The following is a 13297-nucleotide window of genomic DNA, read 5'->3' on the forward strand; positions in this document are numbered from 1 at the left end:
CTGACAATCAATAGACTTAATTTTAATTTTATTTAACCTTTATTTAACTAGGAAGTCAGTTAAGAACATTTCTTATTTACAATGACGGCCTACCAGGGAACAGTAGGTTAACTGCCTTGTTCAGGGGGCAGAACAACATATTTTTACCTTGTCAGCTCTAACCACTAGGCTACCTGCCGCCCTCTTGCATAACCAATGAGCACATATTTTAGTCCATCTTAGAATGAAAAATAGTATCAATTCAGTGTATCTTCCACGATGTCAAAACAGTATCACTTTTCAACCAACCCAGTGCATTTGTTGAAACTGAAAAGTTTTGAAATCAACAATACGTCAAAGGATTCAACAACTGTAAACTGAAACAAACAATTGGATCAAACAGATCAATCCCACTGGACATTGGGTTTCATTCAGACCCTGCAGGGTTTAGATTAAGCCAGGACTAGATAAACTAGGACATTTAAGTAGCTTTCCTGAACGTGGCTTAAATTAGGTTTAGTTAGTCGGAGACCGGAGTCAGGTAAGTAAGCCTAAATGAGAACACCTGGGTTAAGCCTGATTAGGTTCAGTATGAACACCTGGGTTAATCATGATTAGGTTCAGTATGAACACCTGGGTTAATCCTGATTAAGTTCAGTATGAGCACCTGGGTTAAGCCTGATTAGGTTCAGTATGAACACCTGGGTTAATCCTGATTAGGTTCAGTATGAACACCTGGGTTAATCCGGATTAGGTTCAGTATGAGCACCTGGGTTAAGCCTGATTAGGTTCAGTATGAACACCTGGGTTAATCCTGATTAGGTTCAGTATGAACACCTGGGTTAATCCTGATTAGGTTCAGTATGAACACCTGGGTTAATCCTGATTAGGTTCAGTATGAACACCTGGGTTAAGCCTGATTAGGTTCAGTATGAACACATGGGTTAAGCCTGATTAGGTTCAGTATGAACACATGCTGTTGGTCTAGTGGTGCTCATTAAAACCCGGAATAGAAAACACCAATACTGGTGTGAATCTGGAGACGAAACAATGGCAGAGGCAAAAATTATTTGTTCAAAAAAACTTTAGTGTGCATGAAAAAACGCTCCAAAACAAATGTTGTCAAACCATCCAGTTATTGAAGGTAAAAACCACACTGCTGCTACTGAGCAGTAGAACAAGAGGGTTGGGCTGCAATTTGCAGTGAATTCAATGGAAATGTAACCACAAGAAGAATACATCAACTAGAGGTGAGATATCTGCATTATTATCAGGATTACAAGAAGAAACAACAACTAGAGGTGAGATATCTGCATTATTATCAGGATTACAAGAAGAAACAACAACTAGAGGTGAGATATCTGCATTATTATCAGGATTACAAGAAGAAACAACAACTTCAGGTGAGATATCTGCATTATTATCAGGATTACAAGAAGAAACAACAACTTCAGGTGAGATATCTGCATTATTATCAGGATTACAAGAAGTAACAACAACTTCAGGTGAGATATCTGCATTATTATCAGGATTACAAGAAGAAAAAACAACTAGAGGTGAGATATCTGCATTATTATCAGGATTTCACATTTCTCATATTCATATTTTGGTGACATCACTTTTATTATTAAATGATGTCTGCCTTTTATAGACTCTGTGGAAGAACCTTAAACTGGCTTTAAAAAGAGAGAAAGCAGAGATCAGAAGAAAGAGATTTACTACTGGTGGTGGACCACCAAAACAAGACAACACTGATGAATTGAGTGACTTCCTGTCTGGAAAAATAGAGCAGCAGCAACCTCTGGATGGTATACCAGATGATGACCAACTTCTGGATGGTATACCGGATGATGACCAACCTCTGGATGGTATACCGGATGATGACCAACCTCTGGATGGAATACCGGATGACCATTTGGACAGTTCAGATGAAGAACTGAGCACTAATGGTACATATACCAAAGACAGTAAATTGGTTACTTCCTGTCGTGTCTTTGGCTATGCCGGATTAAGTGATATGACATGCTAACTTATAAAATGGTTTCTCTGTAATTAATATTACCTGATTAAGCTAATCATGTAAATGTAATTAACTAGAAAGTCGGGGCACCACGGAAGAACGTTTATAGAGCCGTTAACTTCCGAATAAACTAATAAAAAAAATTGTAATATTTTACATCGATAGTAGTCAATATTAACCCTTGTCTTATTTTCAGTCTCATAATGAAAGTTGAAAATTCTTGGTTATCTTCACGAACCCTGGCTAACAAGTTGAATCAGCAATACAAAATTGGGTTTAATTATTTATTTACTAAATACCTAAACTAATCACACAGAATTACATATACACAGAATACAAATGATGTCATACAGAAAACGTCCTGGTAGACGGAACCTGGTTACACAAAGGAAAGGGGGTTGGGCTTGAATGAAAGAGCGGGAAGATTTAGGAACAAAGAAACAGCAGCTATGCTATCGTAAATACATTATCTTATGCATTCTAAATTACCGCCCATTTGGAAAAGGAAAATGCAATAAATATTTACTCTGAGCTGCGCTTCGGTAGATTGGTCGTAGATGCTGGCCGGGTTGGCCAACAGACCTTCCGTACTCGGAAGAATGTCTCTGGTGGTAAATTGGATACGTGGTGGTATCTTCGTCCGTCTGTTAGACTGGATCCGTCGTCCATCCTTTCCTAGCCCACGTCTACAGCGGCCGCTGGTTCCCAACGGCTAGGAAGTATCACTTCTGTAGTGAATAAGCTCAAAGTTCATACCATTCGCCACCAAAGCTCACGCCGAGGTTGGCTTAGTTCTGTACTTGACATGTGTGTCCTTCTAACGTAGAGGCTGCAGACCTCCCGTACTGGAACAACCTGGTTATCTTTTCGTCAAAGGCTTATATAGTGGAGAGGGGGGAAGGATGTGTTTCATCGTTTATAACCCCTCCTCTTCACAGGGGTGGGCCACTGATCAAGCAGGGCACTTTCCTTATGAAAACCCAAATCTCTCATTTGGAAGCTAAAATTACATTTAATCTCCTAACAAACAATTTCAATATCAAACATTTCAATTGCATAACAATTCCATGTGACTCTGATAACTAGAGGGTGGATACTTTCCCAGGTACAGTTTATGTCGTCCTGTCATCAGTCATAATGTCTCAGATGACAACTGAAATGAAATCCATACTCATTACGTTCCCAAGCATATTTCCAATTGGTTTTATTACCAAAATATGGTTCCTTTTCCCCATTTGTTTGATGTTCCCAGACTCTCTATATTTAACACAGGCTATTCAAGTCCTTCAGTAGGGTCAGAGAGGGGAAGGGAGAAAGGTATTTATGGGGGGGGTCATAAACCTTATCCACAGCCCAACGTCATGACAGTCCCCCCATGTTGGGTTCAATCTTGCAATTAAACTGCATGTTGTAAACCAACATAAAAATGAACGTGGGTTGTCCTGGTTGTGGATCATCGTTGTGGTCCCCATCTGGCGGTCGACCCGGGTAGGGTGTCTGCAAATGAAGAAGTCCGCTCCAAGGCTGGGCAGCAGATGTCCAGTTGGTGGTTGCTATTGCAGTCCCCCCTCTGGTGGTCGACCCGGGTAGGGTCTCTGCAAATGAAGATGTCCGTTCCATGGCTCGGCAGCGGATGTCCGGATTGGGATCGCTGTTCCGGACCCGTCGTCTGGTCGTCCAGACTGGAATATCTGTGCAGTAACTTAGGCAGATGTTAACAACGCACACACACTCATGAAATATATCATTACATTTCCTCCCAAATGAGCGGCGTTGTGGCACTAACTGATGGTTGTATGGGGGAGTTGTTTATGGCTCTATCACTTTCTATGTGCCAAAGAAAATAAACAAATTTAATGAAAGCATAAACAAAACAAAATAGTTATGCCACCTTAATCATCTAATTGGACTGTATTCTATCTACGTCCATGGTTTTGGCAAAATGACCCTATCATGGCATTGTCTAATGTCATATCTAGGGCTTTCCTAATTTGCGGGGTGGCGCTTAGGGTACTATCCTAAGTTGACAACTATATGATAAGTCTACAGCTGTAAGGCACTAGTTTTGGGCAGTCTACAGGATGACCTATGGACTTCTGGTTAGAAAACTGGTGAGTGCTGTAGAGTCAAAGGCCTAGAAGTAAATGTTCAACTTTACTAAGGCTGGTATTTTGCTTGGACCCTTAAGTGATCCTAGCATAAATCCTAATTGGATGTTCCGTTGTGCATGTGCGTTTATGCTTACACAATCGCGCATGTCAAGGGAAGAAAACCAAGTATCCTGGCAGATTACAACTTGTTCAGAATGAGTCTGACGTAGTCAGGTAATTTTCAGGTCAATGCCTGGAGGTCAGTCAGAATTGGTGTCAAGGGAGTCTGTAGTAGTTTTCTACAAGTCACTGTGTCTTCCACTATTGTAGTGGCAGTAGGTATGAAGTCAATTTCATAGCTATGTTATCCACGGAGGAGCTAACCTCACGACGGAAGTACTCTAAGTATTAGACCAGTCGTACGTGGTGTGATCATGGTTCATGACTTCTAATAATTTTCTCCTGAACGGAGGGTTCTATTTATTAGTGGCATGTGTTAACCATTGGAAGAGTGCAATGGAGATTCCCTTCCCCGTGTTGCACTCTGAGTGACTCCTATGTCGCTATTATCAATAGCAATTTAACTTGTGAGGTTACTAATCCTCTTACTGAGTGTTGCTGGACTGACTGTGGTATTGGTACTGGTATTCAAGGGGTCCAGTTGTCCTACCGATTTATTCTGAAATATTATCTACCGGAACACATGATTGGAGCATATTACTAGTTGTATTGTAGTTGAACCTACACATGGCAAGGAATGATTATTGTTGCCATTTGTTTTGGAGGTGGACAAGTCCATTGGACTTCCTTTACGACCAGTGTGGTACACCTCAGTACTATCTTAGACGTGTTCTAAGATAAACCCCGTCTAGGGGCCTGTCTGCTCCTCACTGTTCTCATAGGGGAGTTTACAACTACACTGCTCAAAAAAATAAAGGGAACACTTAAACAACACATCCTAGATCTGAATGAAAGAAATAATCTTCTAAAAACTTTTTTCTTTACATAGTTGAATGTGCTGACAACAAAATCACACAAAAATAATCAATGGAAATCCAATTTATCAACACATGGAGGTCTGGATTTGGAGTCACACTCAAAATTAAAGTGGAAAACCACACTACAGGCTGATCCAACTTTGATGTAATGTCCTTAAAACAAGTCAAAATGAGGCTCAGTAGTGTGTGTGGCCTCCACGTGCCTGTATGAACTCCCTACAACGTCTGGGCATGCTCCTGATGAGGTGGTGGATGGTCTCCTGAGGGATCTCCTCCCAGACCTGGACTAAAGCATCCGCCAACTCCTGGACAGTCTGTGGTGAAACGTGGCATTGGTGGATGGAGCGAGACATGATGACCCAGATGTGCTCAATTGGATTCAGGTCTGGGGAACGGGCGGGCCAGTCCATAGCATCAATGCCTTCCTCTTGCAGGAACTGCTGACACACTCCAGCCACATGAGGTCTAGCATTGTCTTGCATTAGGAGGAACCCAGGGCCAACCGCACCAGCATATGGTCTCACAAGGGGTCTGAGGATCTCCTCTCGGTACCTAATGGCAGTCAGGCTACCTCTGGCGAGCACATGGAGGGCTGTGCGGCCCCCCAAAGAAATGCCACCCTACACCATGACTGACCCACCGCCAAACCGGTCATGCTGGAGGATGTTGCAGGCAGCAGAACGTTCTCCACGGCGTCTCCAGAATGTCACGTCTGTCACATGTGCTCAGTGTGAACATGCTTTCATCTGTGAAGAGCACAGGGCGCCAGTGGCGAATTTGCCAATCTTGGTGTTCTCTGGCAAATGCCAAACGTCCTGCACGGTGTCCTCCTGCTCCTCCTTGCACAAAGGCGGAGGTAGCGGTCCTGCTACTGGGTTGTTGCCCTCCTACGGCCTCCTCCACGTCTCCTGATGTACTGGCCTGTCTCCTGGTAGCGCCTCCATGCTCTGGACACTACGCTGACAGACACAGCAAACCTTCTTGCCACAGCTCGCATTGATGTGCCATCCTGGATGAGCTGCACTACCTGAGCCACTTGTGTGGGTTGTAGACTCCGTCTCATGCTACCACTAGAGTGAAAGCCCCGCCAGCATTCAAAAGTGACCAAAACATCAGCCAGGAAGCATAGGAACTGAGAAGTGGTCTGTGGTTACTACCTGCAGAACCACTCCTTTATTGGGGGTGTCTTGCTTGTTGCCTATAATTTCCACCTGTTGTCTATTCCATTTGCACAACGACATGTGAAATTTATTGTCAATCAGTGTTGCTTCCTAAGTGGACAGTTTGATTTCACAGAAGTGTGATTGACTTGGAGTTACATTGTGTTGTTTAAGTGTTCCCTTTATTTTTTTGAGCAGTATAGATTTGATTTATGCTCTGGCGGCCTCGTACGGTGTTGTCCGTAGTCTCGACCCCCCCCCACCGGCCTCGATGAGGCTCATCATGGGTCTGGGCTACTATTCCCCCCCTTTGTGTCTCGGGACCCCCCCACCAGTGGGTGGTGTTGGTGTCCGAGGCGCAAACGAAAAGGTCGGACCCTATGTACGAGTTGTCAGTGGCCGCGTTATTATGAGAATGGCTGTAACCTTTCAACCAAATCTCCTGGTGTTTGTGCTTCAACACCCTCAGTGGCTGTTGAGGTCTGTCAGTCACCACCGCGTCCGCGTGTGGCAACCTCTTCAGTACCTGCAAACTGAGACGAGGATATCGGTCTGTGATATCGCAAAGTGTTTCACCAGTGGGAGTCATCGGGTCAGTTGCTGGACTGACGCCATTAGTGTCATTGTAAGGGGTGACAGTCCCCAACAAAGCGGAAGGTGTATCATTGGAAGCAGAGTGTACTCTGCGCATCAATGTTTTTCTTGCTGAGACGGCCGCAGTGCTTGCGGAAGTGTCCAAAGGGCAAGAGAAGTTCATTTCAACTACCGTATTGCACGACTGCAAGGAGGAGGGAAGTTGCTCATTCACAGAGACAGCTGGCTCGAAATCATGAAAAGAATGGTCAATCAGATTGGCTGATGGAATGTGTCGAGATATCGTAATATCTCCTTGGATCGGATTCTGCACCAAGAGGTTTCTAAACGTCTTTTCCCAAAGGGGTGCTTTCGACAGATACCCCTCGTGAAGGACTGCGTTGCAGCTAGCGTTAGGGGAAGACAGTGTGGTCAGTGGAGAAGGCACTGTGGCCTGTGACCATACCTGGTTGGTTTTCCAATCCATCAATGGGAGTAATCGATCCATCAAGTCTGCTCCAAGTAGCAGGGGTACAGTTTCGAGGCTGGTAACATACACAGGGTGAACGAGCGATACGTCCTTGAACTGTAGTTTCAGCATGACTCTCAATGTGAGAGGCGAGGTAGTCTGAGTGACCCCTCGAAGTGTAGTGTCGCATCGTTCCACTTTTAACCAACGTTTAGTTGGCTTCAAAGCCCTTTTGAGATCATCAAACAATGTTTGAGAGATGAGTGATATTGTCGCACCCGAATCAATTAGCGCATGACAAGTTAAGCAGTCCTCCAGGACTGTTTCCAGGTATGGCCGTTTAGATTCGTGGTTTGTGGACATATTCCCCACAAAGTGGAGTGGTCGTTCGCAACGACGTGATGTGCCATTTCTGTTCAAGGTGGAAGCAGATTGACTTTTCCGATTTTGAGTGGGCTTGGCTTTAACGAAGCGTTTGACCTTTTTCTTCGCAACTTTTGTATCAGAGTCTATAGACAAAGCCCGGGGGCTTGTTTCTTGATCAAGTGGGTCCTGGATAGGGTCTTGAATGAGAGCGGGAGAAATTTGAACTTTAACGTCCTTGCTATGGGTGTTAATTTCTGCGGACCTGGTGTCCGGTAATTCCCCGTCTAGTCCTTGTGACTTATCTTTTACCCTTTTCTCAAATTGTTCTCGCTTTAGTTCTTCCCGTAGTAGGAACTTCTGGAGAACATTGGTCTACGTTTTGATCGTCCTTCAACCCTTTGTTACCCTTGTGCTCTGACACTTTGTGTGGGTTGGGTGCAGGAAGGTAGCGAACAGGTCGATTGTAGCGGTAGTCGTTTTGAAGGCGACGTACTTTACAGTTATTTCGACCACGGCGGTTATTGGAATCATGGTTTCGTGGTAGAAACTGTTGTGTTGCGTCATCTCTCGACGCTCCAATACCTGATAATGCACCCTCTAACTGGAGTGAGTGCTCCTGGTCAAACTTCAAAACCGAGTGGTCAGGGCTCTTAGTGTTGCGAGCTTTTGATGCCTCAAAAGCTGTGCTTGCAAGCTCTCTGAGTTGTAAGATAGGCAAGCCAACGTGGGCTGCAGGGCCCAAGTAGGTAATGAAGGTGGGATACATGTTTGACAGAAACATGTGTTTGAATGGTAACAGCTCTTCCATTCCTGTTTCCGTGAGTAGGCCAAAGTAAGCTGAACGAAGCCTATGATAGAAAGCTTGTGGGTGTTCGTTCCGAGCTTGTTTGACCGTGTTAGCCAGTGAGCTATTGTGTTTGCGAGTCGCAGAACCACTGAATTCTAATTTCAAAGCTGTGGCAAGTTTAGCGTAGTCATTTAGCACGTGTTGCTGTTGTAGGCGAATGAACCTCGTCACGTGTCTATTCGACGTTCGCTTCAACAGGTAAACCCTGTCAGAACACGTAGCATTCGGGTAGCCACCCAACGCGTCCTCTATGTCAGCTAGGAACGTCTCAGTATCGTTTGGCTGACCTGCAATGGGGTCAAAGGTGGGGAAATTCTTGACGAGTTTGTCAAGGTATTCCGCGCCAAGCGGGCGGAGAGGGTTGGCTTCATCCTGTGGAGAAATTGGGGCCGACAGGCCAAGAGGAGAAGCCAAGCTTTGGCTTTGTTGGCCAAGAGGCTCCATATTACTCAGTGCCGAATGGCCAAGAGGAGAAGACTGAGGGACACATGATGGAGGCAATGTCTGAAACCTATCGTCTTCACTCCTTTGAGTACCGGAGTCCGGTTGCTTGGATGGGTAGTCATGCTGTAGAGCGTGACCATTCTGGACTTCCTCCAGATGGTACCTAAGGGTGGTCTTCTGCTGCATTGCAGAGTCCACTTGAGCGCTTAGAGTACCAATTTTGGACACGTGAGTGTCACACCTGCTCCTTTCGGTCTCAAACTTATCTGTCATGGTTTGCAGATAGAGGTCTCGAGTACGGAGCGAGAGTTTCAGTGATGAGATTTCCTTTGCTAGTTTAGAAATCAATATTTCCATCCTCATCACCTGAGTTCTCTCATCATTCATTTGGTCAGCGACTTCAATAAGTTCTGCTGATTTGTCATCCAACTTTGTCATTGTGTTCATCAACTGATCGTCTTTGGTCTGCAGAATTTGGAGTAGAACATTGTTACCTTGAGTAACGTTCAACAAAACTGCCGCATGTTATCAAATTGCGCGTTCCTGTTTGTAGATAACTCGACAGATTTATCTAGTTTGGCGTGGACTACATCGCATTTAGTTTTGGCTAAATCGAGTTGTTCCTGCAGATGACGATTTTGTTGGAGAGTTTGTGCTCGTTTATCGTCATAAGTATTTGCAATTACTTTTAATTCTTCTGATTTCAAACGCAGTTCCTCGGCTAGCAGAATGTTTTCATTTCCTGCTTTTGTCTATAGTTGCTCAGTTCTCTCCACCTTTGCCCTCACGTTAGCCATGTCTTGCACGTGCTTCAGCTGTGCACTGTGGTATTGGATCGATGCCAAACTTTGATGGCGATACATAAGTGCTAAAGTGGAGAGAACCGTCACAAAGCCTGTGTTTGATGGTTGATTTTGGAGAGCGTTCGCAATTTTGGCTGTTGTTTTTCTAATGGCATAATTAGGGTTGGTATCACTGCTGAGGTCAGAGATCAATCCTTTTATGGGTGGAGGTTCACTAATTAGCGGAGGAGTGGTGACCACCTCCTTTGGTAGCTTGCACATTATTAGAAAAATGTTGAGGAAAAATGTTCCTAATTTTTTCAATGTTTGGGTTTGGAATTCATTGGAAGCTGCAAAGACAAGTTTAATCTATTTATAGATGTTGACGAACCATCAGTACTGTACCAGTAATGTGGAAGTTGGACGTGAATGAATTTGCAAAAGCAAATTGAATTAATTAATCAATGCCAATGATTAATCCTACCTGGGTAGGCTATCTGGGTATTAAACTTGAATTAACCTGAGGTTGCTTCATCCAGGTTAATTTGGGAAGTTTAAAAGTGTCTCATTTGATTGCAAGAACATTAAGGTATGTTCAACAATTTAACTTATTAAATTGAATGAGATGATAATCCATACAATCTCCATTGATTGGATATCATAAATGTAAACAATAGTTCAAATGTTGGGAACACTCCCCACTATGGTACACTTCTTCCTTGGGCCGAAGCCACATGGGATTCCCGCTGGGGCGGGACTTCTGTCAGTACTGGATTACTGAATGGGTTTTACAAAAACCAAATTTTACTGATTGATCAATTTTAATGATAAATCAAACCTGTATAGGCTATTTGGGACTAACCTGAGAGGTTTATTCATCTAGGTTAATGTGGGAAAAAATTACAATGTCTCATTTAGAAACTCATCAATTTGGATATTTTTTTAAAAGATCCACTTGAGAATGTAAATCTGGCAATTTCACTTAATAGTTCAATTGAATAAGACATTGATATCCGTCTGGATATCATGAGTAACGACTTGAGTGTCACCTGACTAATTATTCTTGAAGGAAAGTACTGGTGACTCTTCAGAGGTCCCTGCTGGCACACGCTGAAATCCAACTCAAGTCGGATTAATTACAATGTGGCACAAAACAAAATGGCTGTTTTCCCTTTTGTTAGCTTAGCATCTCGAGCAAGCTAATGCTACTTGATGCCTGAAAAATGCTCAACATAGGATTCCCTTGGCAAGGGAAAGGTTTTACTTATAACGTATTATGTTCAAACCCTTTTCGCCGATATTTGACGATGTTTTAACCGGAACTCGCGGCAAACAACAAAATGCACCGTGGTCTACTCGCATCGAAACGCGAGAGAGACAGAGAGATACTTATCGCTGGTCAAGCTAATCTCTCCTAAATTTCAATAGGCTGGCTCTTTGTCCTCGCTCGAGAAATTAATAATGACCTAGCCAACACGCGTCTGAAACGCGAGAGGTAGAAATAGCCCAGCGTTTGGCCAAACGCGCTATTTCTCAGATAGCTATCAGTCCTCATACAGAACCGTATAGCTTATGCTCGCCACTGACTACCTCAGAGCACAACACGGAGGCGATTCTCCAGAGCACACACGCACCAATAATTCCGGTCTACAATTCCCATAATGTATATAATAAACTTGGTATACTATGTAATCTGCTTTTCAATTTTATATAGGCTGAATCAAAATGAAAGCTTCATCCTATTTTAGATTCCTCGCACGGGGGCCCCAATATGTCAAAATTACCCAAACGTGCGGCCTAGTTTTAGAGTCCACACAGGGTGCGCCAAATATGTCTGTTCAGACCCTTTTCGGATCATTGAACAATGTTAAATTCTTGGTTATCTTCACGAACCCTGGCTAACAAGTTGAATCAGCAATACAAAATTGGGTTTAATTATTTATTTACTAAATACCTAAACTAATCACACAGAATTACATATACACAGAATACAAATGATGTCATACAGAAAACGTCCTGGTAGACGGAACCTGTATGAAAGCTAGTTACACAAAGGAAAGGGGGTTGGGCTTGAATGAAAGAGCGGGAAGATTTAGGAACAAAGAAACAGCAGCTATGCTATCGTAAATACATTATCTTATGCATTCTAAATTACCGCCCATTTGGAAAAGGAAAATGCAATAAATATTTACTCTGAGCTGCGCTTCGGTAGATTGGTCGTAGATGCTGGCCGGGTTGGCCAACAGACCTTCCGTACTCGGAAGAATGTCTCTGGTGGTAAATTGGATACGTGGTGGTATCTTCGTCCGCCTGTTAGACTGGATCCATCGTCCGTCCTTTCCTAGCCCACGTCTACAGCGGCCGCTGGTTCCCAACGGCTAGGAAGTATCACTTCTGTAGTGAATAAGCTCAAAGTTCATACCATTCGCCACCAAAGCTCACGCCGAGGTTGGCTTAGTTCTGTACTTGACATGTGTGTCCTTCTAACGTAGAGGCTGCAGACCTCCCGTACTGAAACAACCTGGTTATCTTTTCGTCAAAGGCTTATATAGTGGAGAGGGGGGAAGGATGTGTTTCATCGTTTATAACCCCTCCTTTTCACAGGGGTGGGCCACTGATCAAGCAGGGCACTTTCCTTATGAAAACCCAAATCTCTCATTTGGAAGCTAAAATTACATTTAATCTCCTAACAAACAATTTCAATATCAAACATTTCAATTGCATAACAATTCCATGTGACTCTGATAACTAGAGGGTGGATACTTTCCCAGGTACAGTTTATGTCGTCCTGTCATCAGTCATAATGTCTCAGATGACAACTGAAATGAAATCCATACTCATTACGTTCCCAAGCATATTTCCAACTGGTTTTATTACCAAAATATGGTTCCTTTTCCCCATTTGTTTGATGTTCCCAGACTCTCTATATTTAACACAGGCTATTCAAGTCCTTCAGTAGGGTCAGAGAGGGGAAGGGAGAAAGGTATTTATGGGGGGGGGGGGGGGGGGGGTCATAAACCTTACCCACAGGCCAACCTCATGACATTCCTTTGGTAAATATATTCCACTGTCTGTGTCAATCTTTATTCTTCTTCATTCTAAGGACCATATGAGTTTATTTGTGCTTCTAACCGTGTTCTTTTTCCAGAGGAAAGGAATGTGAACAGGTTGGAAGAGCCAGTACACAGTGAGTGTGTAATGTGAACAGGTTGGAAGAGCCAGTATACAGTGAGGGTGTAATGTGAACAGGTTGGAAGAGCCAGTACACAGTGAGGGTGGAATGTGAACAGGTTGGAAGAGCCAGAACACAGTGAGGGTGTAATGTGAACAGGTTGGAAGAGCCAGTACACAGTGAGGGTGGAATGTGAACAGGTTGGAAGAGCCAGTACACAGTGAGGGTGTAATGTGAACAGGTTGGAAGAGCCAGTACACAGTGAGGGTGTAATGTGAACAGGTTGGAAGAGCCAGTACACAGTGAGGGTGTAATGTGAACAGGTTGGAAGAGCGAGTACACAGTGATTGTGTTCCCTCCACATCTGCTATAACATCCCTGAGAGAAGATCTGCCAC

Source organism: Salmo salar, chromosome 02 (genome assembly GCF_965601325.2).
Source record: "Salmo salar chromosome 02, fSalSal1, whole genome shotgun sequence".
Taxonomy (NCBI): Eukaryota; Metazoa; Chordata; class Actinopteri; order Salmoniformes; family Salmonidae; genus Salmo; species Salmo salar.